The 16,887-nt window shown below is 27.5% G+C and overlaps 2 protein-coding genes across 4 annotated transcripts in view; one reads left to right on the forward strand and one right to left on the reverse strand.

Annotated features, from left to right (window-relative positions):
- LOC129960219 (survival of motor neuron protein-like) overlaps positions 1-11,881 on the reverse strand; it is a 92,184-nt gene extending 80,303 nt beyond the window's left edge. For both annotated transcript variants that reach the window (XM_056073468.1, XM_056073464.1), the window contains exon 1: positions 11,550-11,881. The gene's annotated coding sequence lies outside the window, so the exon portion shown is untranslated. The remainder of the gene's footprint in view (positions 1-11,549) is intronic.
- The window catches only part of LOC129960218 (chloride channel protein 2-like), a 119,757-nt gene that overhangs the window by 20,315 nt on the left and 82,555 nt on the right, over positions 1-16,887 (forward strand). Inside the window, exon 1 of one of the 2 annotated variants that reach the window (XM_056073460.1) lies at positions 12,261-12,531. The exons of the other annotated variant lie outside the window; for it this stretch is intronic. The gene's annotated coding sequence lies outside the window, so the exon portion shown is untranslated. Of the gene's footprint in view, positions 1-12,260; positions 12,532-16,887 lie in introns of those variants that run through there. 2 annotated transcript variants of the gene reach the window in all.

Below are 16,887 nucleotides of genomic sequence, written 5' to 3' on the forward strand. Positions count from 1 at the left end.
ATTTATTTTTAAACACTTTATCGTCGATATTTATATAAAGATAAAGTAAGCGACCAGGCATTAATTTAAAATGAATCAAAATATTAATTTTATGGATTTATTTGATAAATTCTACTTTATTGTTTCAAACTAAGACTAGACATCGTAGATTAATTACGATTATTAATATTATAAAATTCGAATTTTGTGTGTTTTCGCGATTCCTCTTGAGGGTTAGACTCATGGCCTAGAAAGTTCTGTTTTAGAGTTTAATTTGTTAGCCTCGCTCAAGATGTAAAACAATTATCTTGCTATTTTAAAAAATTAAAAATTTGTTATTTTTATTTTATGCACTTTTAATATTATCTCAAATTATTATGAATGTTTTCATAGAAATATTATTCCTGTCATAAATTGAACGATTATTATATGCACTCAATTTGCTATCGTCGTATCATTCGCCATAAGGTGTGGAAAGAATAAACAATTAATACACATCTGCGTTTTCTATGTACCGATTTCATGTAACTCGGAAGTTGGGAAACAATCTATTTAATTTTTCAAACAATTCAGTTATAAAACGTAATGCACATTCAGCTTTAATTTGCTTACGTTTAGTTTTGATAAGTACATATAGCTTTTTTTTTTGTTATATTACTATGCGCAGACAATTTCTACTGATTGATTTGATACCTTCTAAGTATTTAAAACAGAAGCTGTATTTTATTCGCTCACCATGGGCAGATTTTTTTCTTCTGAGTAAAACTAATAGAAAGTTTTATTTTAAATTTCAAATATGAGTTGTGCGAAAAAAATTAAATTAGCCTCGAAATTCTTATGTGTTGTTGTTCAATAAATGTTAAGATATAAGTTTAATAATTATTTAAAATTAGAAAATATTACTATAAATTTGAAAAAAAAAAATGCCTTGTTTTTATTTGTGTTAAGTAGCAGTTTAAAATAAAATAAGAAATAATTTAATACATCGACTACATCTAGAGATAAGATGAAAAATATCAATCTTTGTTTAACCACTGTTCCAACTACTTAATTCAACATCCGTTTCTTTGAAAATGAAAAGGTTTTGAAATGTTTTTGTGCAAATTTAACCTGGAGAATTTGTATTTGCATTTCAAGTTAGATGCTGCCATTTGAAAAAAGTTCAAGACATTTTTTAATATGGAGATAACCCACCTTCATTAAAAAAAATCACATAGATTTTTAGGGCCTTTTTTTCCCCAGGATGATAGAAAGTTACCTTTCTAATGCGCGATAATAAGTTCCTGAGTAATGAGGAGTATTCGGATACTTTTTTGACGCACTGTATATTTTTGGTTATTAAAAATAATATGCAAAAGAAAGGGATTTGGATATAATCTGCAAGAAAAAGTGATAATAATCAAAAAAATTGTGTACTAAGTGGCACAATGTATAGAGCGGGTATAAAAATAAACTGGACCACTGCGATCAAATAAAAATTTGTTTGACGAGAATCAGGCGATTTAATACTATGGATTGGATTAAGGTGAGAATAAAAAAGACCACAGAATTCAAAATAAGAAGTACAAAAGTTATGGTATATCCAAAATAGCAAATTTTCTTTTAAAAAAGAAATCTGCAACTTTTGAGAGAAAAAACTAAGGGGGGGGGGAGGTCAATATTAATGTTTTCTTCGACTTCTGGGTGCAGAAATTGGTTGCTATATAATCATTAAAAAACTTCTAAGGATGGATTTTTGTGTTTTCAACTTTGAGCCATTGGTTATTTTTTTGTACCCATCTTGAGAAATTCTCGGTAGTAGTTATTTTACGCTGATTTTAACTCAATAAATTAAGGAATTTTGCTTAAATTTTTTAAAAATAGGTTACTTATAAGTGACCTTATCATATTTGCAATGAAAATATTGCATACGAGATATAATTTTGTATGCAAATCTATTATATAATATAATTAGCGGAACTAGATTAGAATTTGTTCTAATAAGAGAAGTGTTTAATATCCGGCATTTAGCAAATTTTACTCATTCTGGTACATGCAGCAGGTTGGAGCAAGTTATGTATATGATCTTTCGAAAGTATTTTTTTTTATGGCAGTCCGAGTGTTTTGTCCATATTAATAAAAAATAATGAAGAATTTTAATTTATTTGTGTTCTCTTTGATAATTGAGAGATTTTACTCTTCATATCCTATCCTATTTTAAACACGGTATAATTTGTAAATATGAAGGTAGTAACATCCTCTAATTTCATCCTAAGTGATTCCTCGAAATCTCTGGTAATCTGCGAAGCTCTTATAAATTCTGCCAATTTAATCCAATCCACGATGTTTCCTGCATATAAAAGCGTATTTCCCTATCTAATTTTAGAATGAATCTTTTTTTTTTTTTTTTTTTGTTGCTTTATCTTGTGGATTGGGAAAGTAAAAAAGTTCTGAAAAATTTGGTTTTTCTGTTGTCCATTAATTTGAGTTCATTCCAACTCTCTTGTTATGAGATTTTATTCTAAATCTTATTATGAGGTACATATTTAAAAAATTTAATTTCTTCAATTCCCTCCTTATAAAAACCTCTTCCAAAGGTGACTTTCATAAACTCTGAAAAGAGAAACGTTTTCTGACTCTTACCATTCAACATCCGTTCCTAGAAGAGAAATAAAAAAAGCGTTGGCTTTCCGCGTAAGCCAACTTCGGTCATGTTCTGGAATGCTTGTGTTTGTTATTCGATTAAATCAATTTATTCTGTAGCCACGTGTTTTTTATTAGCTTTGTCACATTCACTTGGTGTTCATTTCCAAGACAAGTCACATAGAACCGGAAGAAGAACGATTTACTACCGTTCTTGTCACAGCCCACTTACTTGATTCATGTACAGCTTCAGTTGAAAAGCAATTTAGTGGACAGGAAGAAGGGAAAGAGTGAGGCTGTTGCATGCTTTTGTCAGAATAATAGATTTATTGAATGCTAAAAACATTGCTTATTTACTCAGTTTTTCATCACCAATTTTCTCAAACGAGCTAAACATGTCTCGTTTATCGCTATTGTTTGGTAACTCAAAATGCAATCATTATTCTCTGGATTTGTTTAGATTTCCGAGATTTGTTATACCCATAAAATTAGATTTCGACAGCTACTTAATTTATTTTAGGAAAACTTGTTTATGTAATATGATTTTTACAAAACACCAGAATCGTCTAGTTTTTTCCCTCTGATTTACAAAATAATTAAAAAAAAAAAAAGATTCTGTGTTGTGCTTTGCCTATTACGACGCATTTGTTTTCGAGAAGCGGTAGAAAGTGAGCTATAAACGGCCAGTCAATTTTATAGACACATCTACCAATTCTGTGATTAATACATTTAATAATATTCCTGGATAGTGTGTATCTCTGATTAAAACATTTTAATATGAATTTATCAACATTTTATGAGAGCACACTTATTAGTACACTGAAAAATAAAGGGTTTTTTAAATTTTAATCTTTTTTCTGCTGTTAAGGTTTCAATATACATCATTATAAATATTATAGAATAGATATTAAATTTTCCTTAAATTCACTACCAGGTGCCGCCACTTATTTAGAATCAAAATTTAATTACATTAATAAATTAACTGATAATCAATTATACAATAATTAGAATAATGCATTTTCATCGGCAACATGTATGTGCACAAAATTTTAAAACTAACATATCCGAAAGTAAGTAAAAAATCGATTGCGTCATTGGAAACATCAATCAAATCAGATTAAATATAAGAATGTAAGTAAAAATGAAAATATTCCAGTTTCCTTTCTTTATTTTTTGCATTTTTTCGTTTTTACACATGCCGAGAAATCATTCTCCTCCAATTTGGTTCTGAGGTTTGGAGAATGAAATGCTCAGTTCTTTTTTATTTGATTGCTAATCAAAATTATTGAGTTTATCCCTAATTTTCATATGTATCGTCTGATTTGCCTGATATGAGATTTATTTTGGAGAATCGATAAAATTTTCAAGAAACGATACTTTTAGATTTGTCAAACGACTTATTTGAGTAATACGAAATAAGCTAGGAAATGGCTGTTTTTCTTGGACGTGAAATTATTAATATTTTTCTGTAATGTGTTTAAATAGTGCAGTTGTCTAATGTTAAGAAACTTGAATTTCGTCTGGTTAAAATCATTTCAGATACTAACGAATCTTTTGGTCTAAAGATTATTTATTAGGTAAAAATCTATTTTATTAAAAATTATTTATTCTCTCCCAAATTTGAAATATCTGCTCTGGCCGAAAAAATTTTTTTTAAGGAAACGGAGACAATCTTTAAGTGAAATTTATAATGTGCAAAAACTTTTAATTGTAAAATAGAAGGAGTTGTTTTATCTTCATTTTCTTAAGAAATGTGAACGGTTTATTCTTAGATTTATCAGAATTATAGTTCAAATTATGTGTACTTCGGTCTAAGACGTTTTTTTTGTTTTTTTTTGTGTGTGTTTGTATTATGCATTTCAGCTGAAAGTGGAACTAAACCAGCAGCAATTTTTACTGTGTATCTGTCGTATACGCTGACATAACAAAGCATATTTTGCATTTAACTTCGCAATATAACAACTAGAATCAAATATGCATAATATCAAATCAAATATGCATATGCGTAATATAACAACTAGAATAATTTTGCATATCTTCTCTTTGACCAACTAGGTCCGAAAATATATTCAGATCAATGCCAAAACCACATACTAAAATTTATTGATCTAGCTTGTTATGTTTCTGAATTCTCGTTTTCACATATACGCGACTAAATAGGTACACAAATGGTCAACTCTTTGACGAATTTGGTTAAAACAATTAATATAATTCAACAAATAAGATGATAAATCCATATACCAAATTCCCTCTATGTAAATTATTGGAATTGTTATGTTTACATGCATACGGACAAATTGAAGAGACTTCTGTATGATTGATTTCAATCCAAAATTCAATACGTATCTACAATTTTCGAGTACAGACAACTTATGAAATTTTATTCTTCCAGCTTATTCCATTTTTACGTAATAGTCTTCACAGACAGTTATAATTCCAAATTACTTTTTAGATTCAAGGATACATAAAATATGGATATTCATCTAAATATCGATATATTTTTTGACAGTTACAATATATTTTTTGTTGTAACGAGAAAGTGGCAAAATATTATTTATGTTCTCGGATAATTTGCTACTCAGGAAAAACGTAATGTAATCGTTAATTATTTAAATTTTTAACAATTTCCGTTAATCAAATCATATATTTATTAACGTTAATATGGAATTCAAGGATACATGAAATATTTATTAACGTTAATATGGAATTCAAGGATACATTAAATATTTATTAACGTTAATATTATATTTATTAACGGAATTCAAGGATACATGAAATATGAATATTCATTTTAATATCGATGTGTTTATTGATAGTTATGATAGTTTTTGCATTTCTTATACGAAAAAGTGACAAAATTTTATTTATATTCTCGCAGAATTTGCTACTTAGGAAAAACTTATTGTATTCGTTAATTATTAAAATTTTTAACAATTTCCGCTAATCAAGTCATTTATTTATTAAAGTTAATATGGAATTCAAGGATACATGAAATATGAATATTCATTTTAATATTGATGTGTTTATTGATAGTTATGATAATTTTTGTATTTCGTATACGAAAAAGTGACAAAATTTTATTTATGTTCTCGCACAATTTGCTACTCAAGAAAAACTTATTGTATTCGTTAATTGTTAAAAATTTTAACAATTTCCGTTAATCAAATTATAGATTTATTAACGTTAATATGGGATTTAAGGATACATAAAATATGAATATTCATTTAAATATCGATGTATTTTTTGACAGTTGCGATAATTTTTGTATTTCGCATACGAAAAAGTGACAAAATTTGATTTATTTTTGTGCACAATTTGCTATTCATTAAACACTTATTGTACTTGTTAACTATTAAAATTTGTAACAATTTCCACAAATCAAGTCAAATATTTACTAACGTTAATATGGGATATAGGAGTGTTGTTTAATTATGATTTACTATTCTTGCATTTTTGTTTAATTATGTTTTATTATTAGCATATTGCAAAATATATTGTTTCATTTCTTTCTTCTTTCGTGTCTGAAACATCGAGGTATAGAAAATATGGTGAAAGACACATTAAAAAATTTCAAACATACATTAAACTTTTATCTGTTTTTATCAGTTTTTAAGAGTAGTATTGTTTATGGTTTTAGCTAACAGCAAATGTCAGCTATTGAATCAATCTAAAGACAATGTGTTTTTGTGTAATAGGCAACAGAGAAAAACGCATTAAGGGATATTCTTATCACAAGGTTTAATTTTTGTTTCATGTTAACATGTATTATCTATCTATTAGAAAGGAGATGTATTCGATACGATTACTTAAAGATTTTTCCAATATGCCATTTATTCTGTGACAAGAGTTTGTTTTTAAAAACACTCTGACTGACTTGAGTTCGTTGCCTGTATTTTTATTTTTAGTGACCTGAATTCTAATTCGCGTATGGTTGCAGATCAGTGCTTACTGCATTAATTTCCTGATGGCTGGAAAATGTAGGTTAAGATCGCTCAACTCTCAATTCTGAGTTCTTGCGGTGCAGAAGTTTTTGAGTGAAATAGATGTGTATATTATGGGACATAATTACATATCGACATATATATAATGTGTTTAGTTCGCTGTATGTTCAGATTCCTTATTTAAAGGGGAAAGTTCAAAGATAAATCCCTCTTTCTTCTCAAGGTTAACATCTAACAATAGGGAAGCTACAATATCTAATTTAAGACTACGATGCAGATTTAGATGTTAGTTTTAGTCACGTGCTATTGAAGTTTATGTTATAATAGAAATCGTCGTTTTGTTTATATTTTAAAATTATTTTTAATTCTTGAATTGAATATTTATCTACTTTTCTGGTATACTTTTATGGGACGAGTTTCACGAAGTTAATAATCTTTTTTCCCCTCTGCTTTTTAATCCCCGATTTTATGTTTCCGATGTTTTTAAATTTCATTGTTTTGAGAGTGCTAGTTTTTTTCGTCTGTCTTAAATGTTATCGCAGACGTCTCAAATGTTAGATAGTATTTTTTACCTGAACTGAAAACTAGTTTTATACGATCGTGACTCGGAAAGCAATTTAATACATTTTTTTTCTTCAGATTTGCGCAATAATATATGCGTAATACACAATGTTGCTCTTAATAGGTGAACGAGAAAGATAGATTTGCTGATTTGCGAATTTAGAGAGAATTTTCGTATTTATTGTAATTATTTAAATTTGAATCTTGCAATTTATCTTGATTTCAGATTTTGGCTTATCTTATATATTTAATCAGTTCATGTTTTATTTGTTAGCTTAATTAATCGGTTCTTATTAGTTACTACATTAATTATTTGATGGGTGAAAAAATTTGGGTTGAAATTACAGAAATCTCTAAATACAGAAATTCCTGCTATACCGAAGGTTATTTATTGAACGGATTCCGAAATCATTTTTGTTTGTTTTTAAAATCCGGCATTCTTTAGTTCTAAAAAGGGATGTCGGTCAGCAACTATAAAGAATTTTGATCTTTGATATAAGTTACATGCAAACCATCTTGCAATTTTGTCCTATTACTTTTCTTCAATTTCTTTGAAATCATTTTCGAAAATTAGTTTATATGTAGAAAGTTAGTCAACTATTTATTTATGAAAAGTGTCATTTTATGACTGAAGTGTCGGTAAATTTTGAAAGAAATTCTTTAATGCATCAACTTTCGAATCCAAAATGATTCTTAATAAATAATAACAATAATATTGATAATAATAATAGTAATATTGATAATAACAGTAGTAATAAAGAATGAGAATTTCTATTCCATCAGACAGATTGCTTTGTTCGTCTTTCCTTATTAATTCCCCTTACTGCGGTTTGTTTCTTCTTTATCTTCTGCATACTAACATTTGCATCAATTGTGCTTGTTAACCTAAGCTGGCGGACTTAATCTTTAATGATGTCCATACTTCTTTTCAGTAAAATTATTTTAACCCTGCGACCGATCGAATCGAATTTTCCTCTTTTCATGTTCATTTTAAAAGCAGATTCTTCTTATTCAGCTGTTTATTATTATTATTTTATTTTACTCTTAAGATTTCATGAGTATAATATTCTTGAAATCTTAAAGCTTCGATTACGTATCGAAAAGTATAATTACTGCAACTTTGAGAACTCATTCCTAATTGTTTAAAATTATTGAATCATTGTAAATAACCATTTGTGGAGGAGGGTTAAAATTTACTGACAAATGTACGTCTTTATTGTAGGATAATTTATGATATAGAATTGAATATTATCAATTATTGTAGGATAATTTATGGCATAGAATTGAATATTATCAATTATTGTAGGATAATTTATAGCATAGAATTGAATATTATCAATTATTGTAGGATAATTTATGGCATAGAATTGAATATTATCAATTATTGTAGGATAATTTATGGCATAGAATTGAATATTATCAATTATTGTAGGATAATTTATGACATAGAATTGAATATTATCAATTATTGTTGGATAATTTATGGCATAGAATTGAATATTATCAAATCATAATATTTAAGTTAATCTTGACCAACTGAATCAGGTATTCTCAATCATGTATTACTGCTTGTTCCTTTAGGAAAGTGATTGGCGTAAAAGTAACTAGAGTTCCCTATTTATGTAATAATGCTGTAGTAAAAACCGTATGCATTTCTATGAAATTTAATTCTTATTGGACTCATACTTCCAACCAGTCCTTATATTTCCAATATTGTGGCATGATTCAGATTTCAAAATTTATGTACGGAGACTAAATGTCTATATTATTAGTAACTGACTCCATTCCTTTTGGTTGAAATGACCCCTAAACTCATTTCTACTTTATTTTTAAACTTTAATCTTCATTTCTTTTTATGTAGGAGGAAGTGAATAATTTGTATTAATTGCAATACATTATATTAAATAATAAAATAATAGCTGTTCTGTTTAATTTCTGAGCATGGTGTATATTATTTGTAAACATGGTGCTACTTTTTTTGAATTGATGAGTGTATTTGAATATTTCATTCTAATTTTAACAATTGAGGATTCTATATGTAACCAATGAGTTTGCAACGTCTCATTCTTTCAAAAACCTTTTAATTTTAAATCTACTGAAAATTTGTCTTCATATAGAAATAATATTTATCTTAATCCGAGAAAATTTGTATTAAAGAATTTTTATAACTTCTATTACCTTCCGTATGCGGAATGCATTTGAAAATGCTGTTAAAAGGTGAAGAGTACTCTTCCCCCTTTCCCCATAAATTAGTGGAAATGAGACTAATTACAACGACCAGAATTGGAAGGATAAAATATGCCCCACCCCCACAAATATACCCCACTCTCCCAATGCTGCATGGAGTTCTTTCATTACAGTTATGAATCACTCCTACACTCCGAGAACCGAAATTAAAGCTTTGTTATGCAATAGCTGCTGAATAAACTTGTCAGAATGAAGCAATATTTTTGAGACTAGTGGAATGAAATGCGAAATTTTGAAATCTAAATAGGCTCATTTTGTAAATTCTTAGTAGTAATCACATTTCTAATAAAGGACTCTCATGTTGATTTTAGAAGATTGTACGATGTATTTAATAGACCTCTCTAACTTGGGAATTTGAGACAAGAGTTAAAATACGAAACCGATCATAATAATTAACTGTAACCGATCTTTTTTAACGTTTAGATTTCTGATTGTACCAGAGATTAAAAATCAGGAGAAAAATGTGTTGCAGCTGTATGGCAATGATATAGTTATATAATATATATGTGCAAAAATTTTCTTTCATCTTCTATTTTAATTAATGCAACTGATTGTATTTTTACAAAATAAAATGAGCAGTTAATTTAAATCATTTTATATATAATATCTATCGAATTATTTTTTAAAATGCAGTCGTGTGCATAAGTAATGCGTCTTGACTCGTCATAGAAGGATTGTTTTCTTCAGTTTTGAGTCATAATCCAAAGTAAAGAAAAAACATGACGTTATTTGAATCATAAATAAATAATAAATAATAAAATTTATATATAAATCACATGTAGTTTGTAAATATATTGCATTAAGTAAGTACTATTAAAACTTACTTTTATTTCAATTTTCGCGAGTTATTTTAATTCCTATTTGACTCTACATTTTGAATATGAATTTTATGCATCATTGTATTATTTTTCTAAACTGAGGTCCTGAAATTTTATATTTCTTTGTTTTTACTTTTTTTTCTGAATGTATAAATCGAAGCAGATTAGTATTTAAATTTACTTTTTATGTTATATATTTACTTTTCTAATTCTCAAAACGAGCTTTAAAATTAGGTTGCAAAATGTGTGAAAGTGATCAAACGGCAAAAATAAATTTGTGGTTTCAGTATGAAGAAATGCGCTATTTGACATTTATTTTTCGAAATTCTCTTTTAATAATATTATCAAGCTTATTTAATGGACCCAGAATGAAATTGCGCCATGTTTCTTCATGAATTAATAACAAATTTACAAAAAAAATTATTTCTACTTGTGTATAGTATAAATTATGATGGGTAGTATTATTTTTCGTCTCAATTTCTTCTTCCTTTGTCATTGCGATACATTTTTTCAGAAGTTTTATCAAATAATAACGGAAATATAGTAAAATGTTGAAATTAAATAAGCCTTTTGAAATAATCTATATAAAATTTATATCCATTTCAGGATAAACTAGCGCACTTATTTTATCAAGAAAGAAACATGCGTTGCTAATTTTTTTCTAGTATTGCATGTGTTAGACAAAAAAAAAAAAAAAAAAAAAAAAAAACCCTTTAATTCTGTCAGAACTCTTTTTAAAATTTATAATAATATTAATTATACATAATTTGGGGCAAATTTTGTTCTATACATTTTTAATGCCAAATTATTTGTTTATGAATGTTGGTAATTTTAATGCCAAAATTTTGAAGTACTGAATTCTTATCCAAATATTTTTATTAATTAAAAAATCTATTTTAAAATTTAGATCGGCTTATTATTTCATACATTTATTTAATGCTATAGTTATATCCAGCATGAGTTCAAAAATAAAATGTTTGAAATAAGAATTTTATTATTAAAAATAAATATTTTTAGAGTATTATTGATCAATTGGAAAAGTAAATGGACACATATGAAATTTTGATTTGCATTGTTTATCTTAAAATTATTCCAATTGTCATAATTCTTCTTTACTATCGATTTTATTATTATTATAGTATTCCTTACTGTTTGAATGAAAATAACTAGTAAAAACTAATTTGATTTTGTGATAATAATAAGCTGGTTATTTGTTAATACTTAATTCAAATTAATCAACTTCTAGTTTTTAATCTTGTGAAACTATTAGATAAAAATATTTTGGTTCTTTATAACTTTCTAGCGTATTGTTATGAACTTTTTAACTGATAGAATGGTAATTTAAAACTGAAGAAAAAAAAAAAAAAAAAAAACGTCTTACCACTATTAGAAATGATTAAGTTGTGCCTTGCCATTCCATCCTCATTGTCATCGGTTGATATGAATTTTTTCCAAGTCCCAAAGACATGGCAGTCTTCTTTCCATTTGGCAACTACATTGCACTTCTTTTAAATTAAACTGTTGAAGATGCCAGAAGAATAGAAGAGACACCTAACGCACACCTTTCAGTTACCTAATGAAGATTACTAATATTTACAAATCTTCCGATATTCCATTTTGTGAGACAAAACCTAATGAGAATCCAGCGATCGCATGGCTATTCGTAAACAGACGGCTGTTAGATCATGCCGCTTGTTATTAGATTTGTTAGGATCTGAGAATAAGATATTTTTATCTTTCTTGGATGATTGTCAATTTTCGAACCGGGACTTAGAGTGGAACGTGTTAGTGAACTAAACATTGTTCGATGTCTTTCGTTTTAAAGCGCGTTTTTAAGTTATTATTTTGATCGCAAATCTGTAAGTCAGCTTGCTACTCTCCTATTTATCATTTTACGCGTTAGAAATAAAGGTGCGATGGTAGATCTAAATGGGTCGACTGTTTTCGGCGATATTTTTTGAGTTGGCGATAACTATTGATGATCGATGGCTTTGTATTGTCAGTGGAATAGTTATTTACCCTCTTAAGTGAATGTACTTCCAGTGGAGGTCGTGTCGCCCCGTGCCATTGTCAGCCGCCAATAATTAGTGGACTCCGACTTTAGCTCTACATTTTCTGGCACCAGGTTTTGTGTTAGGTACATATCCTCTCCTTGAGAAAGGAAAAAAGTTTTCGCCAGTTGCTTGCTTACTACGTTGCTCCAAAGGTGAAGCGAACTCATGCTCAGTTTAAAGTTAGACAATGGAGGTTTGGTAGAAAGTGGTGCTTTCAAGAATTGGATAGTACTGGTGTTGCAAAAATTAGTAATCGCTGTCACATCTCAAAGCAGAAGAATGCAGAAAAATGTGTTTTTAGAAGATAGTGTAAGTGGAGTTTTGAATAATATCATTATGTTTGTTTTATAAAAAACCATTTGAAATGTATATTTTTTAAATTTTATAATATTAGGTTGTAATTATTGAGACTAATAATTCTGTCTTTCCTTTTTTTTTTTCGTTTGCTTTTGTTTGCATTTTAATTAATATTTATTTCAGTGCAAAATGTAATGATTTTTGTGTTCTTTTTTTGAGAGCCTAAAATTTAAATGCATTTTTTTTTTCTGCATTAGCATTTTTTTTTAATGTCTATCACTTAACTCAAAATAAATGCCTGGTATTTTCAAGAAGTTATGCTCTTAAATTAAAAAAAAGGATCAATGAATTTTCATTCTTTGCAACTTGCTTGAAAAGGCCAGTTGTTTCCTAATTTTTATAAATGTGTTTTGTAACAAGATACGCTTACTGTATTTATTTCTTTTTAATTTGCACTGAAGATTTGATTATAAAAGTTTACTATGTATATACATTTTGTTTGAAATTGTTTTTATTTGCATGCATTACAACCTGTTAGGAAGAGCAATACATTGATTCTTTTTTATCTCATATTTTAATTACTGATATGTTTTAATTGAAAAATGATATTCAAGTTCTTCATTAAAAGTTCATTTTAATTCCGTGATAAAAATAACACTTTGTAGAAAAGGCAAAAAATATATTTATTGCATATACAAATATTTTAAAACTATAAATCCTTACACATTTTAAAAAAAATTCATGCGTTTCAATTTTTATATTTTTTCGAAAGGTTTACATTTGATGTTAATTTTTGCTTTTTTTCATACATATTTATTTTTATCAAAATTTTATTGTCGATAAATATCATTGCACGAAATATATTTTAAACTACATTTTGTGTCCTTAATAAAACATCAATGATTTTAAAAAAAAGTATTTAACTACTGTACGAGAAAACATAATATGATAAGGTACAAAATGATATTTTCTGAGTAGATTGTACAAATAGATAACACTGTACAACCCGTGTACATATATCTACCGCAGGTATCCTTGTAAGATTACACAGATATACACTGTCGGTAGCTGCAATGTTATGCCTGATTTAAGCTAGCTCATAGAATGTCTTGGAATCGCACTGCCAATCATTCACTTTATACAGAATGACCATGAAAAGTTTATTGCGATTGTGTAATTATAATCGAATTTAGGTAAATAGATAGAATGTAAAACTTACTATACAAGAGCTTCATCATCTATTGAATCTAGAATCAGGGGAGTATCTAGTTACAGTTTAGATAGTATGGTTGCACTTCCGGTTTTTGACAGTTCTTCACACTCATGAGATTTTATTCTTGTTATTGAACGTTCAATAAACTGTAGACTGAACACTTCATCGAGGTCTTGTCTACTTTTAATCCTGTTAGGTAAGGTAAAAGCATACATTATACATTATTATCAAATATTTGAGATATGGCCAATCAATTCACCATAATATATAAATGCACTTATTGATATATGATTGTTGATCTGAAAAATCATAGTATGTTATATATGCAAATGAGTGAATTCTCCGAATTTATTCAATGCATAATCTTAGAACATCAATCCCAAACTATACCTTTTCGATATACTGCAATTGCTCTTTCTTTAGATTGTAAAGGAAATTCAGGCTGAAGACATTGCCACCATATGCATAATTTTTGAAGAAATACTGCATTAGAGGGCAGATTGCAAAGGAAATGAACGCCCAGAGGGCAAAATTGAAACCGCGATTTTTCACATTCAGTAGTTTGCATTTATGTTGACCGATATGACATTTTATTCTTCGCTAAATTTAGCCTCTTTGAGAATTGGGTTGGTTTAAAAAATTAACTGTTACTGAAATAAATGCACAATTAAGCGAAAATTATGTCCGAATAAATAAATGCTTAGAACAATTATTATTTTGCAACTTGAAAAAAGTATATATATAAAAAAAGAAAGTGTAAAGTCCTTTTAAAAAGTCTCTTTACTTTCCCGAGATTGTTTTAAAATTTATTTATTGAGAACTGAAAAAGTATAAGAGGAAACAAATTTTTGAAAGCGACAAAAGTTAGGAAAAAGTTTTAAATAAATGCCTCGGAATTGTATATCATGCCTTTTAATATTTTTGGAATTTTCTTAATTCCACTTGAAATTGAGTAATTAATTGTAGGCATTAATATTAGAAAATTTGATTTAAATTTTATTGTACATTAACATTAAATTAATTTTATTTTAAATGCTTTAATTAATTTTATTTAGTGTTGCCTTCCGTTTTTTTTATTTGAATTAAGCTATAACATGGATTATTATTTTTCTCTTTTAACAGCTAATATTGATTTTTTTAAGTGCTTAAAGACAAATTTCAGTGTATTTATTTTTAAGCAGTAAAATATTCTCCCCCTTACCTTGTTTCCGAAATTAGAGTACTAGTCTTACATATATACTAGCATATGAACATATTGGTGAAATTTGTTATATTTAAATTTAGTGAATTGCTTTTTAGAGATTTTTTTTTCTAATTTATTGAGTTTGATAATTATAAATGGTTTTTTTGCTTATCATACAAATAAACTTTTTTGTTATGTCTTCTTTATAGTAATTTTATTTATTAAAGGAATTTTGAAGAGTTTGTTTGTCGTAAAAAGCGAATGAAAATGGTTTATTCGTCGTTCATGACAATTTACATATTATTTATTAGAAAATTGAATTCTAATTAATTTTATGATGCTACTATAAAAGTGAGTTTGAAATAGTATTGAGAATTTATTTAATAATAAAAGGATTATGTGTAAAATTTATTAATGTATTTAAATTTTTTTAATCTTGCATTATTTACTTTCATGTAACCGAAAAAAATCGTAGAAAAAATTATATTTGTTTTTAAATACACAATTGATACTTGCCTATTTTAAGTGCATAAATTATTGTGATTAATTGTGAGCGCGAGAAAAATAGATCTTGTTAGTAAAAGGTCAGCTTATTAATCAATCGGTTTGTGAATAGATGTCGGAAGAATGACATTGGTGACGTCAGAATGTTTTTAAAATAAGTTTAGTTTTTGATTAATAATAGAAAATAATTTCTTCAGTGATAAAGGTCATTCATCGCAAGGAATAGAAGTTTCAACTTCAGATTCATTGATTAATATTTTTTTCAAACCAACGTATGTGATAGCTTGATTATAATTTAAAAAGATCAGTAGAAAAAATGTATTTTATACGCATTTCCTACATGTTTTTTTATGTATATATTACGGTAAATGTAATAAACTGGTGACTATGTATAATTACCGGTGATTATTCATAATCATCAATAAGTTCAGTGGTGATTATGAATAATCACCTGATTAGTCACATTTATCATAACATATATATCTTTTATTATCCAAGATACACATTTTTATACTGTCCTTTTAAATTTATTTGAATATATATTTATATATTTAATTTCTTTTTTACTACCCTTTTATATCTTTTTTATATGTATATATTACGGTAAATGTAATAAACTGGTGACTATGTATAATTACCGGTGATTATTCATAATCACCAATAAGTTTAGTGGAGATTAGGAATAAACACCTTACAGTCACTTTATCGTAACTTTACTTTTAGTCACATTTATCGTAACATATATATCTTTTATCATCTAAGACGCACATTTCTTTTATACTGTCTTTTTATATTTAATTGAAACGTTTCACACTCTATCATCTTTTATTTACTTTGCAGATCTGGTTACTATACGGAAAAAAACACTGTGTGCTTATTCTCCCATGTCTTTTTTTATCACTAGAGAGCCATGATTTCATTTGTACGAGCGTTAAGCAATCGCTGTGTCATTGATCTTCAAATCATTAATTCTCAAAACCAGATAAAAATAACCTTTAACAGTATTATTTCAACATCTTGTCACCCAGGCTGGATTTGACCCGAACCGAAGCTTCATGGATAAATGCCCCTCCCGGCCTAAAAAGAATTATAGCTTCTTGAAATCTTTCGAAACTTCTGTGCCTCTTTTCTAAAAATATTTCCTAATCTTCTTTTTTATTATTATTATTATTTCTTTCCTTTGAAGTACCAGTTTCCTTGCTATTTTCTTGTACAAAAGAAGTTAACTATAGTTCAATTTCAAAATTATTATTTTGCCTGTGATGTCGATTCTTGTTTTTTGTTGTAACTTAAAAATTTCTCTTATCGCCGGCTCTGTAAAATTTTCTTTACCTCTATAAAATATCAGTCTCCCAAGTTGTAATTTCACCGTAATTGTGAAATCTGTGAAATCTTAACTTCCCTGACCTCTACTTCCTTTTAATTCTTACTTGGACTTTTGTTTGGAATGGCGATGTCTTCTGAGATA

The sequence above is a fragment of the Argiope bruennichi genome, chromosome X2 (assembly GCF_947563725.1).
Source record: "Argiope bruennichi chromosome X2, qqArgBrue1.1, whole genome shotgun sequence".
Lineage (NCBI taxonomy): Eukaryota > Metazoa > Arthropoda > Arachnida > Araneae > Araneidae > Argiope > Argiope bruennichi.